Here is a 10,715-nt window from a genome sequence, read left to right on the forward strand (position 1 = left end):
ATAATCACAAAGCTCATTCGTACACTCTGCCACGAAATGACCCGGTTCACCACATCTATAGCAAGGCAGCTTTTTCTTCTTAATTGCCCACTTTGTAAGTTTCTCTCCCTCATATTTGTCCGTCCCTTTGTCAATCTTACCGGCACCGGATGCTACCGGAACGGTGACCGCTGCCAACGCCTTGACTGCATCCACCGCAGCCGTGGGCAACGAGGATGAAGCGGCTGCCGTATCAGCTGTGTGGTCGAGCTCCGCTCCCGTAGATGAGTCTGCAACGTGTGGTGGAGGTGGAGGCTGTCGTGGTGGAGGTGGACGCCTGCCCCTCCCGCCCCGCCGATAGCCTCCCCGGTAACGGTCATTGGGACCGGATACGCTCTCAACAAAGTCACCGGGTGGACCTTGAAAATGTCCCGGACCGTCCCCATTGTGCCAGTTGGAACCGCGGCCGCCACCGGATGATGATCCACGGTGCAGCCCCGGACCATATGCTTCATATCCGTCGTCTCCCCACTGTCCATAAGGGTTGTACCTCGGACCGTCTCTATTGTATCCACCCCGCCCTTGACCGTCCCATCCATTGTTAGCACCGCGACCCCTGCCAAGGGCCGGCACCTTTGCTACTGGCTGCTGTACCGTTTCATCAGTCTGACTTGCGATAGCCCGGGGATGCGTCAGAGATCCTCGCGCGGGTGGTTGAGCACCACGGCCGGCAGCTGCTCCGGTGTGCTGCGCCTGCGGGATGAGCCCCCCACGTCCAGCAGCACCACCATTATTGGCGATGGGAACGGCACGGCCGCCCCTGGCAACTCCCGCAGCAGCGACGGGCGGAGTGCCACGCCCAGCACCAGCGGCAGCAGTGGCACCAACGACGGGTGGCGGCCCTCGCTTGCTGGGCGGCGGCCCGCGTCCAACCATGCGGCCGGTGCAAGAGATCCTCCGCGCGCGACCCTCGCCCAGCGTAGGGAATCCTGAATCGATAACCCTAGACGCAGCAACGATAGGCGGCGGTGACCATACATGCACGTATGTACGTGCTGGATCGGGCAAGGCTTGGACTCCTAGCTGGGCCTCGCCCGAGGCTAGGGAGCCCACGACCGTTTCCGCATCCAACATAGTCTCAGGACCCAATAGCGAATTCAAACGGGCCCGTCTGGCAGTTCGAATCTCGCTCATCGACCTCGCCACCGGCGACCTATGCGGCGGTGACGATCGACTCTTCTTTCCTTTCTTCTTCTTTCGAGTAACAAGAGTCCAAGAATCTGGCAAAAAGTCTGACAAAGTGACGGGTTCGCGTAATACCTTAGGAATTGGACCGATCCAAGGCTTCATTTTCGGCTTGACATTTTGATTCGAATGACGATGATCTGGTGCCCCTAAGAGCGCCGGCGTCTCCGTCGGTTCCGTACCCTGTGGACACACCTCAGTACGTGAGAAGCTGTGATCTTCCCCTTGATCTTCATCGTCGCTGTCAATAAGAGCCCAAAATCGCCCTCCCGGTTTTCCTTGAAGCATCGTTTCCGTCAGATCAATCAGCTCTGGTCTCTTCGGACGAAGATCCACCTGCACACATTCATCAACCAGCACGTCAAATCCATCAATCTTGAAACGACGCCCTACCTTGATCGAGTCGCCGTCCTGCAAGTAGTCGCCGGCAACGACATCATTCTCCAAATCGAAGAGAGCCAGCCAACGCGAATGAGGAGTAAAACGGACGCGGCCTTCAATCCAATTCCCAGGATCCGTCTCGGCGCAGAAGTGAACACGCCATTGCGTGAATTTCTCCTGGCCCCGCCCGATCTCAAGCAGCGCCGGGGAGCCGTGGTCATCGCGCGATCCCGCCTCTGTCGCCCTTCTGCCCGACACCCCTGCCAAAGAGGCTCTTGGGTCGTGCGATCTGAGCGATCCACCCATCGGCTCCCCCTTCGAGGCATGTGACGGCGGTGGCGAAAGTCCGGCTACCAGCGGCGGCGGAGGGCCGGCCGCCAGCGACGGGAACGTGTCTGCCGCCTCAGGTGACGGCGTTTCCGCCCCGTTCGCCTCCGTCATTCACCTCACTGATGATATTGCGGACAGCCAAAAACAACAGACTCCTAGCAAAAAGAAGTAATAAAGGAGATGCTCGCACAGGAGCCCATCATCACAAGTAACAGCAAAATTGGAAAAATAGCAATGAATTTTGCGACATACTTGCACCCACGTTACAACATACATACAACCTGTTTTATTTGGTAGCACACTTCACTAACATGAAGAACGATAGTACAAATAGATGCTCGATCGAGCCTCAAGTGTGGACAGAAATTTAGCTAGAAAAGACACATAGATGCAGTTGAAAGGAAAAGCAAACACCAATTAAGGCCCTAGAAAACATACAGGAGGAGAAGCAGTTCCTAGTTAAGGGCATGTTTGGAGTCCCTCCGCTCCATGCCGCCGCTCCCGGAGCAGGTGAAGTTCTAGTTAAAAACTACGGAGTGAGCGAACAGGTACTCCACAAATTCTTATATTCCAGGGAGCTGGTGGATTCCCGAACAACTCCTAAGATGCACACCTCAGCTGAAGTCCACTATCACTTTGATCGGATTGGACTCAGTGGAGCCAGTCCTGAGCTGCTCCACTGCACATTCCATTGCCAAGTTGCCTTTCTTGCCACGGATCTTGACTTGTTTAAGGCTCTTCAAGTTCTGGATGCCAACAATGCTCATCTCCTCGTTGTCAAATCCCAAAACAAGTGTCTCGAGCTTTCCCATTGATCCTTCCTCGAATGTGAGCTTTGTCAAGGTGGGAGTTGATGACAACTCTAGGATCCTCAGCACCGGGAAGTTGTGTGAGATACGTGCAACCAATTCTGGGTCTTGGTAGAAATTTTCCGTCAATTGGACGCTCTGCAGGTTGGGCAATCTACATAAGTCATCAAATAACTGGTCGCCAGCAAGTCTTGTCCAACCCATTTGAAACTTTCTGAGGTGTGTGAGTGATGAAATCCAGTTTGGCAATTGGCTAATCTTGCCATTCAAACTAAGGCATTGGAGGAGTGACGGGTCCAGATAGAGTGACTGGAGAGCGTCTGTCTTGCTCAGGGAGGAGGCAAGCACACACAAATACTCCGCATGCTCGTGCTGGCTCTCAATTCTGATACTTAGTGCCACCAAATGTGGAAGTTCACCGATCTCCTTGGCAACCCTAATATCGCCGCCTTTCAGAACTCCATTTTCCATCTCGCGCAGTGCATTCATCTTCCACAACCCCTCTGGAAGAAGCCACCCATTGGACCTTAGGCGCTCTAGCTTGCTAAGTTCTGTCACAGTTTGGGGTAGGAGCATCCCGATACCTGTGTTTTTTATATCAAGAATCTCCAAGTGCTCTAGATTGCCAACTTTCCGAGGTATCTTTGAGACGTTTGTACCCCTCAAGCTCAAAAACCTTAGAAGATACAATCCGCATACATCTCTCATGTGCTTGTCTTGTAGGGCCTTGCAATCCTCAAGGTCAAGTACCCTCAGCAATTTGAACTCGGCTATACGATCCAACAGTTTGCTAGGGCTGAGGCTATAGTGCATAAATGTGGTCAGTGATCGGATATACCGTACCTTCATCGTGCCAATGCCAGACACCCCATGATGCTGCTCGTCATGGTCATATCCATGTAAGGATAGGTGGCGGACCCTATCATGTCCATGTGGCATTCCTCTGCATTGTCTTCCCACCAAGCTAACAAAGTTAGACTCCTTGGATTTGGACACCAAGACCTCAAGGATGATGTCATGCACCCGACACCCGACACCCCTCCACCTCAACTTCTCTACAATAAGGGCCATCAATACGTACAAACTTCTCTAGTTGAATCATGTTCCTCCTTATCAACTCATCCAAGTATGCTTCTGCAATCTCCAACATGGTCAACCCTAAGATCTCAGGGACTAAACCTTCAGCAATCCATCTGTATAGCAGCCTATCCTTGGCAGTCACATAATCCTCCGGGAAAATGCTTAGATATAGTATCATGCAAGCCTTGAGCTGACGTGGTAGGTGGTCATAACAGAGTGTAATCATCTGCCTCGTCTCCTTCATGGTAGGATATCTCTCCATCTGAGAACCAATTGATCTGGAAACTACTTCCCACATCTCTTTGGCTTCGGCCGACACATAGCTAGACAGAAGGCCGGCGATGCTAATGATGACCAGCGGCAACCCACCACATTTATTCAAAACCTCGTGCATGACTGATTCCAATCCATCAGGGCATGCATCCATGGAGCCAAATACTCTCTTCATGAACAGTTTCTATGATGGACAAAGTTGACACTCGCTGCCTCGGTCAGCGCCCGTGTCCGGGTTGTCAAAATGATTCTGCTACTGCAATTATTTTCCGGCAATCTCTTGCAGATGGCTCCCCAAGCTGATACAGTCCATACATCATCGATCACAACACTAGTGCAGAATCGGGCTTTAGCGCCGGTTCGTAAGGGTCTTTAGTGCCGGTTCCACAACCGGCACTAAAGAGTGGGGACTAAAGGTCCCCCCCCCCCTTTAGTACCGGTTCATCACGAACCGGTGCTAAAGTGCCACCACGTGGCACGAGCCAGGCCCAGGTGCGTGCAGGACATTAGTATCGGTTGGTAACACCAACCGGTACTAAATGTTTGGGGGTGTTTTGGTATTATTTTTTATTTTTCCTTTAATTTTGTGTTTTCAATTTAATTTAGTGATTATTTTAGTTGTTAAATCATTAGGTGAAAGTACCGCAGATTAGTTTCGACTGGATGCATGTGGATCCGAGCTAAGTGATCAAGTATATGCCATATCCATATTATACTTGATCACCTATAATTAAGTGATCAAGTATAATATGGATATGGCATATACTTGATCACTTAGCTAGGATCCATCCAGCTGAAACTAATCTGCGGTTTCTTTTATAAATGATATAATAACTCATCATCATCATCATCATCATCATATTAATATAAAAACTCTTGCATCATATCATCAACAACAGTAAATTAGCTAGCTAAAAATCATCATAGTCGTCATTACCACTGTTTAACCATCATAGTCATTACCGCTATCTAATCAGCACCAACACTAGCTTAAAGAAAAAAATATTCACTTGTACCAGAAGCAAAGATATCATCGAGTTCAACATGGTCATCATATTATAAGCGTTCATAACACCACAAAAGCAAATCACCCGTTGAGATTAAGTTCAGGACGAAGAACACGGACATGAAAGGACAAAAGTACTAAGAGCATGAACTAGCTAAATCACTCCTGCTGCTCTCTCTCAGGTAAATAGCATAGAACATGTATAGCTCTCCTGATTCATCATACTGGAGCATGCAGATGAACCTGTCTCCTAATCGTGGGCTGCGCTTCTCATTGGTGCCCCCTAGTACTTCTCTGGGATCATTAACAATTTTGCTCCAATCTTTCACTATTAAGCATTCATCGCTATTAGAAATCCTGAATGCACTCATGGGCAATGTAGGATATCTTGGCCGTAAGCTAACCATTGACATGTGACCTTTAGTCTCGAGGCACAACTGTCATCGGGAGTCCCTGTTAAAGAACATCATATAGTAATTAATATACTTAGCAATGAAAGTTTAGCAAAAAGATAATGTATGCAAAAGATGCACTGAGGACAAATAGTAAAAATCTTACCATCTTTCGTAAATAGATGTGACCGTAGTTCAATACGATCACTATTGGTCGCACGTTTTGAGTACTAACATTTCTAAGTGCAGGAAGAAAATTTGTCTTGACAGTATGAAGATCCTCAAGCCATGAAACATAATGACTTATCTTCTCGCAGTTTAGTTCAGCTCCGGGACTGTAGTAGGTCCTGTCTACCAAGCGTTGGACATGTTTGCTTGAATGGAAATAAGCTGTCAATAGAAATTTGTTGTCAACTATTTTTATATAGTTTTTGTCTTTTCTGTTTTATTTATTTTCTGTTTTATTATGATGCATACTGAACACAAAAATATGCTGGAGTTCAAATAAGTTTAAAAAACATTGAAGTGTCCGTGTAACAGATGAGTTCTCGTCCGAAACCCTGATACTCCGAAAGAGATTGTCCAATTTGTACACGAAGTGCGTCCAGTTTTCGCCGTGACCCTCTCTACTCTTTTGCACATGCTATGCGGGTGAAATGATGATACCATGCCAAGTTCCAACATTTTCAGAGTTCATTTTGTAGTTATTTTCAATTTCACGGTCATTTAGCTCTCTAAACGAATCGGTAAATGACTGAAAAACAGCAAATGATGTCAGAACGTGTTGGAAATTGATGACGTCGCTTTGAATGCTGCATACTGAACGCAAAAATAGTCTGAAGTTCAATTAAGTTTAAAAAACATGAAGTGCCGGCGTAACAGATGAGTTCTCGTCCGAAGCCCTGATACTTCGAAAGAGATTGTCCAGTTTGTACACGAAGTGCGTCCAGTTTTTGCCGTAACCCTCTCTACTCATTTGCACATGCTATGCGGGTGAAATGATGATACCATGCCAAGTTTCAACATTTTCAGAGTTCATTTTGTAGCGATTTTCAATTTCACGGTCATTTAGCTCTGAAAACAAATCGGTAAATGACTGAAAAATAGCAAATGATGTCAGAACGTGTTGAAAATTGATGACGTCGCTTTGAATGGTACGTACTGAACACAAAAAAAATCTGGAGTTGTAATAAGTTTAAAAAAATGAAGTGCCGGTGTAACAGATGAGTTTTCGTCCGAAACCGGCCCTGATACTTCGAAAGAGATTGACCAGTTTGTACACGAAGTGCATCCAGTTTTTGCCGTATTGTCCAGTTTATACACGAAGTGCATCCAGTTTTTGCCGTAACACAAGAAGTCCGGAGTTGTAATAAGTTATTAAAAATTAAAAAAAAGGCGCAATGCTCGTTAATTAGCTTCAAGCCTTTCGGAATAGTGTAGACTGCACTGCAGCCTCAAGGCTTGAAGCTAAGCAACGTGAAGGTGAGCACTGCGCCTCTTCTTTATCGTCTCTGCACTCAGGGCTTATAAACCGCTCCTAGTGCCTCTCTCTTCGCGAGGTGGGACTAAAAACAGCTTAGTAAGAAACTCTAGTACCGGTTCATGCCACGAACCGGTACTAAAGGTGCTCGTGGGGCCACAACCTCATTAGTACCGGTTCGTGGCACGAACCGGTGCTAAAGGTTCGCCACGAACCGGTACTAAAGAGCTCCTCCCGCCTAGCCGTTGGAACCGGCACTAATGGACACATTAGTGCCGGCTCAAAATCAAACCAGCACTAATGTGCTTCACATTTGACCCTTTTTCTACTTTGCAATAAAATACTTGGTTTAATTGGCCATGTACACGCTTGGAGTTAGAAAATTTGTCTATGTGCAAAAATGGCATTGCAAATTGTTGCTCAACTAGAAATACCAACAACATTTACAAAAATTAAGGAGTTTATCAGTTCCTTTTCCCAGAAAAATGGATTTTGATTTCTCTGCAATCTAATTTTTTTTTTGTCCATTTCTTGCAATAATGTCCTCCTTTTTGGTGATTTCTATCCAAACTTGTGCAATAAGAAATGTATGAAGTGAGCAACATACAGATACAAAAAAGATATGGAACGACCGGTGCCGGTATGATCCTACGTGATCACATGGGTGCAGTTATCTACGCGGCATGCACATGACTCCCGAACTGCCCGGGTGCACCGGAGGGGGAGCTATCGGCGTGTGAGTCCTGAAGTTAGCATTGCACTGGACTCCCCTACCAATCCATATGGAGACAGACTGTGCAAAGGTCATGAAGCTCCTTGAATCAGGTTCAAAAGAAGATCAAGGAATATGTTTCAGGTGGAGGCCGTCTCTGAGATGTTGCAAGAAATATCAATATAAATCACAAAAATAGGCTGTGCATGCTATGGCAGCGATGGGTCGTGGTCAACAGTGTATGGCTTGTTGCTTAGCAAACTCCCCCCAGGAGATTAGCATTGTTGCTTCAAATGATTGTACTCCCGCTGTTGATTGAATGAAATGAAATGATTCCCCCCACCCCCCCCCCCCCCCCCACCTCAAAAATAAAAATGAATATAGAAAGATATTTAATGCATTGCGTACTGATATTTATTACACAATTTTGCAACAAGAAATTGAAAGATAATGCACTGCACCAGAAAATAGAAAATCTTAATTCTGCACTGCACACTATCCCAGTTTATCACTAGTAGCAAATTTACTAAAAACTGGAATACTTTTTAGTGCTTGCATTTCAGAAAAGCTGCTAGGCCGCATGCGCATGTCCTCAAGACTAGTAGAATTACGTACTACTCTTCTCTGTCCCATAATAGTGTTAAAAACGGGACGCGGATTTGGTGAACATGGATGCGCGCGCACCCTTTATGAATAGTAAATTCAAAGAAAGGTAGAAAAATCAAAAAAATATGAATTTATTTTTTAAATATACATAGTCAACCGGTATACTCACATATGAAGTTTCACGAAGAAATCACATCCGTGGTATTCTGGGCAAAAATGACAAAATCGAAGCTATATTAAAAAACACTGTTTAATGAATAGTATGATCGCATTTGTATTTTCTTCACTAAGAATACCATGGGTGTTAATACATCATGAAACTTCACACGATGAGTAGAATGGTCGACTAAGATTCATACCGCGATATTTCAGATTTTTTTTTATTTTTCCAGTATTTTTTATGAATTTACTATTCACATGGGTGCGCACCCATGTTCACCTTTGTATTTTTGTTAAAAACGCTCTCATATTATGGGACAAAGAGAGTACTTGAGAAGGTGATCCAAGAGTTTGCAATATTTATAAAGATGATGTCGACATAAGATTTAATTTTGATTGTGCTTGTATTATATTTATAAAAAATGATGTTGAGCAGAGATCAAAAAATTTTGGGGGACGATAGTCTATACCTCGTGTGCTCGAGGAGCTCCTTGATCTGTCTGGACAGCTCTTCCACATCCATTCGGTGGATTTGCTCATCAAATGGTTTCTTCTTGAGGATCTGCTTTAGCAGTCGTACCAGCAATTCCTTCATGTCCTTCTGGGCATGGAATGCTCGTGACACGGATATCCGTGCCTGACGGGAGAAGTCTGCATCCAGGTGCCGGCACAACTCCATGGCCAGGGTTGTCTTCCCTAGCCCTCCAAACCCCACAATGGAGAACACCTCCAGACGTCCATGGACCGAGCGCGCCTTGATCTTCTCAGCCAGGTAGTTGACCTGTTCCGTGATGCCGACAACAGGGTGGTCGGCAGAGCGGAGGGCAAACGCGGAGAAACGGACCGCCGATATAGGGTCTTCGGCAGATCTTGGTAGCGCCACCTGGTCGATGCTGTAGCGAGCGCGACGTTCGCTGACGATGGTGGTACGGGCAAGGAGGGCGTTGATATCAGCAGCGAGCGTGCGCTGCAGCACAAGTCTCTCATACCTATATCCGACAATGTGCTTGATGCGGGCAAACAGCTATCTGGCCCAGAAGGTGAGCCGCGTGCCGCCTATGTCATCTGCTGTCAGGAGTGGGATGGGGCGGATGATGCGGAGCGAGTACATGTCGGTGCAGTCCTCGGCGTCATAGACAAGATCGTGCACCTGCTTCTTCCATTCACGTACGACGTGGTTGACGGAGCCCTCCTCAGCTTCGGAGATGACGCGGAGGACGGCGTTCATGGTTGCCAGCTCGTCCCGCAGGTGCCTGACCTTGTCGCCGACACCACGGATCTCCTTTAGCTCCTCCACCAGCACCTGCCCGACCTTGCTGACGATGGACTGTGCCACGCTCTCCATCCTCGAGGAGCTTCAAGAAAACCTTGGTTTGTTCGTTGGTTGGAGGAGGAAGAGCGCAGCTGGAAAATTGGTAATGGTCTTCTCACCCGGGCTGGACTTGTCTTTATAATCTGGGACTGGGAAGCCCGCTGTCAACATGTGATAAGTTAAATGAACCATTTTTGGATTAAACATCAATACACTGTCTAAACATACTACAATATCCTTGGTCCAATCCATATATACATATCATTTAGACATCATCATCCATATTTTTTGTACACGATTAAGCAAATAGTTGGATCAATTAAAGGTAGATTCATTGGAGCTAATATGCATGAATAAAAAGGTTCCCTTTTGGACGGACAATTACTATTCTAAGTATTACTAGTTTTTTTTTGCGAGGGATTAGTAGTGTTTATTTATTGTGTCTTTGGTCCCAATAAACAGTTTGAACATACATTTTTAGTAAAAGAATGATGTTTCATGGAAAAGGGTTTATTAATGTCTAAATTGTAGCCAAAACTCTTAACAATAATTTTGGTGAATATTTTTTCCTCTTAACTTTTACTCGTCTTTAAGTTCTTTTTGTTAATCATGGGATCATCCATCAGATATCATGTCAATTGCGCATTAGACGATTACTCAATCGGCAGGCATACTTATAAACAACTAAAAAGACAATGGCCCACCGGTCATAAGTTTATACTTGAGAGTTGAGCTGCTAGCTATTATCCAGCTCCATCTTGAGTGTGATGATGAATTCTCAAATTAAGCTATTAAGATGCATATCAAAGTAGACCTCCACGCAGTCTAGGTTTATATGTAACTAAGAAGTGGCTAAGTCCTGACATTGACAGAGGACCTAATTAAGAAACACATTTGAGTTTCTTGATTAGCCGAGTTTGTTAAATCATTGATTTACATCTAAGATTCAAC

At 46.0% G+C, this 10,715-nt stretch overlaps 1 pseudogene; it reads right to left on the minus strand.

Annotated features, from left to right (window-relative positions):
• Positions 1-2,549: 2,549 nt before the first annotated feature.
• LOC109749310 (disease resistance protein Pik-2-like) lies at positions 2,550-9,797 on the minus strand (annotated as a pseudogene).
• Between the last annotated feature and the right edge of the window lie 918 nt (positions 9,798-10,715).

Source organism: Aegilops tauschii, chromosome 6, assembly GCF_002575655.3.
Source record: "Aegilops tauschii subsp. strangulata cultivar AL8/78 chromosome 6, Aet v6.0, whole genome shotgun sequence".
Taxonomy (NCBI): domain Eukaryota; kingdom Viridiplantae; phylum Streptophyta; class Magnoliopsida; order Poales; family Poaceae; genus Aegilops; species Aegilops tauschii.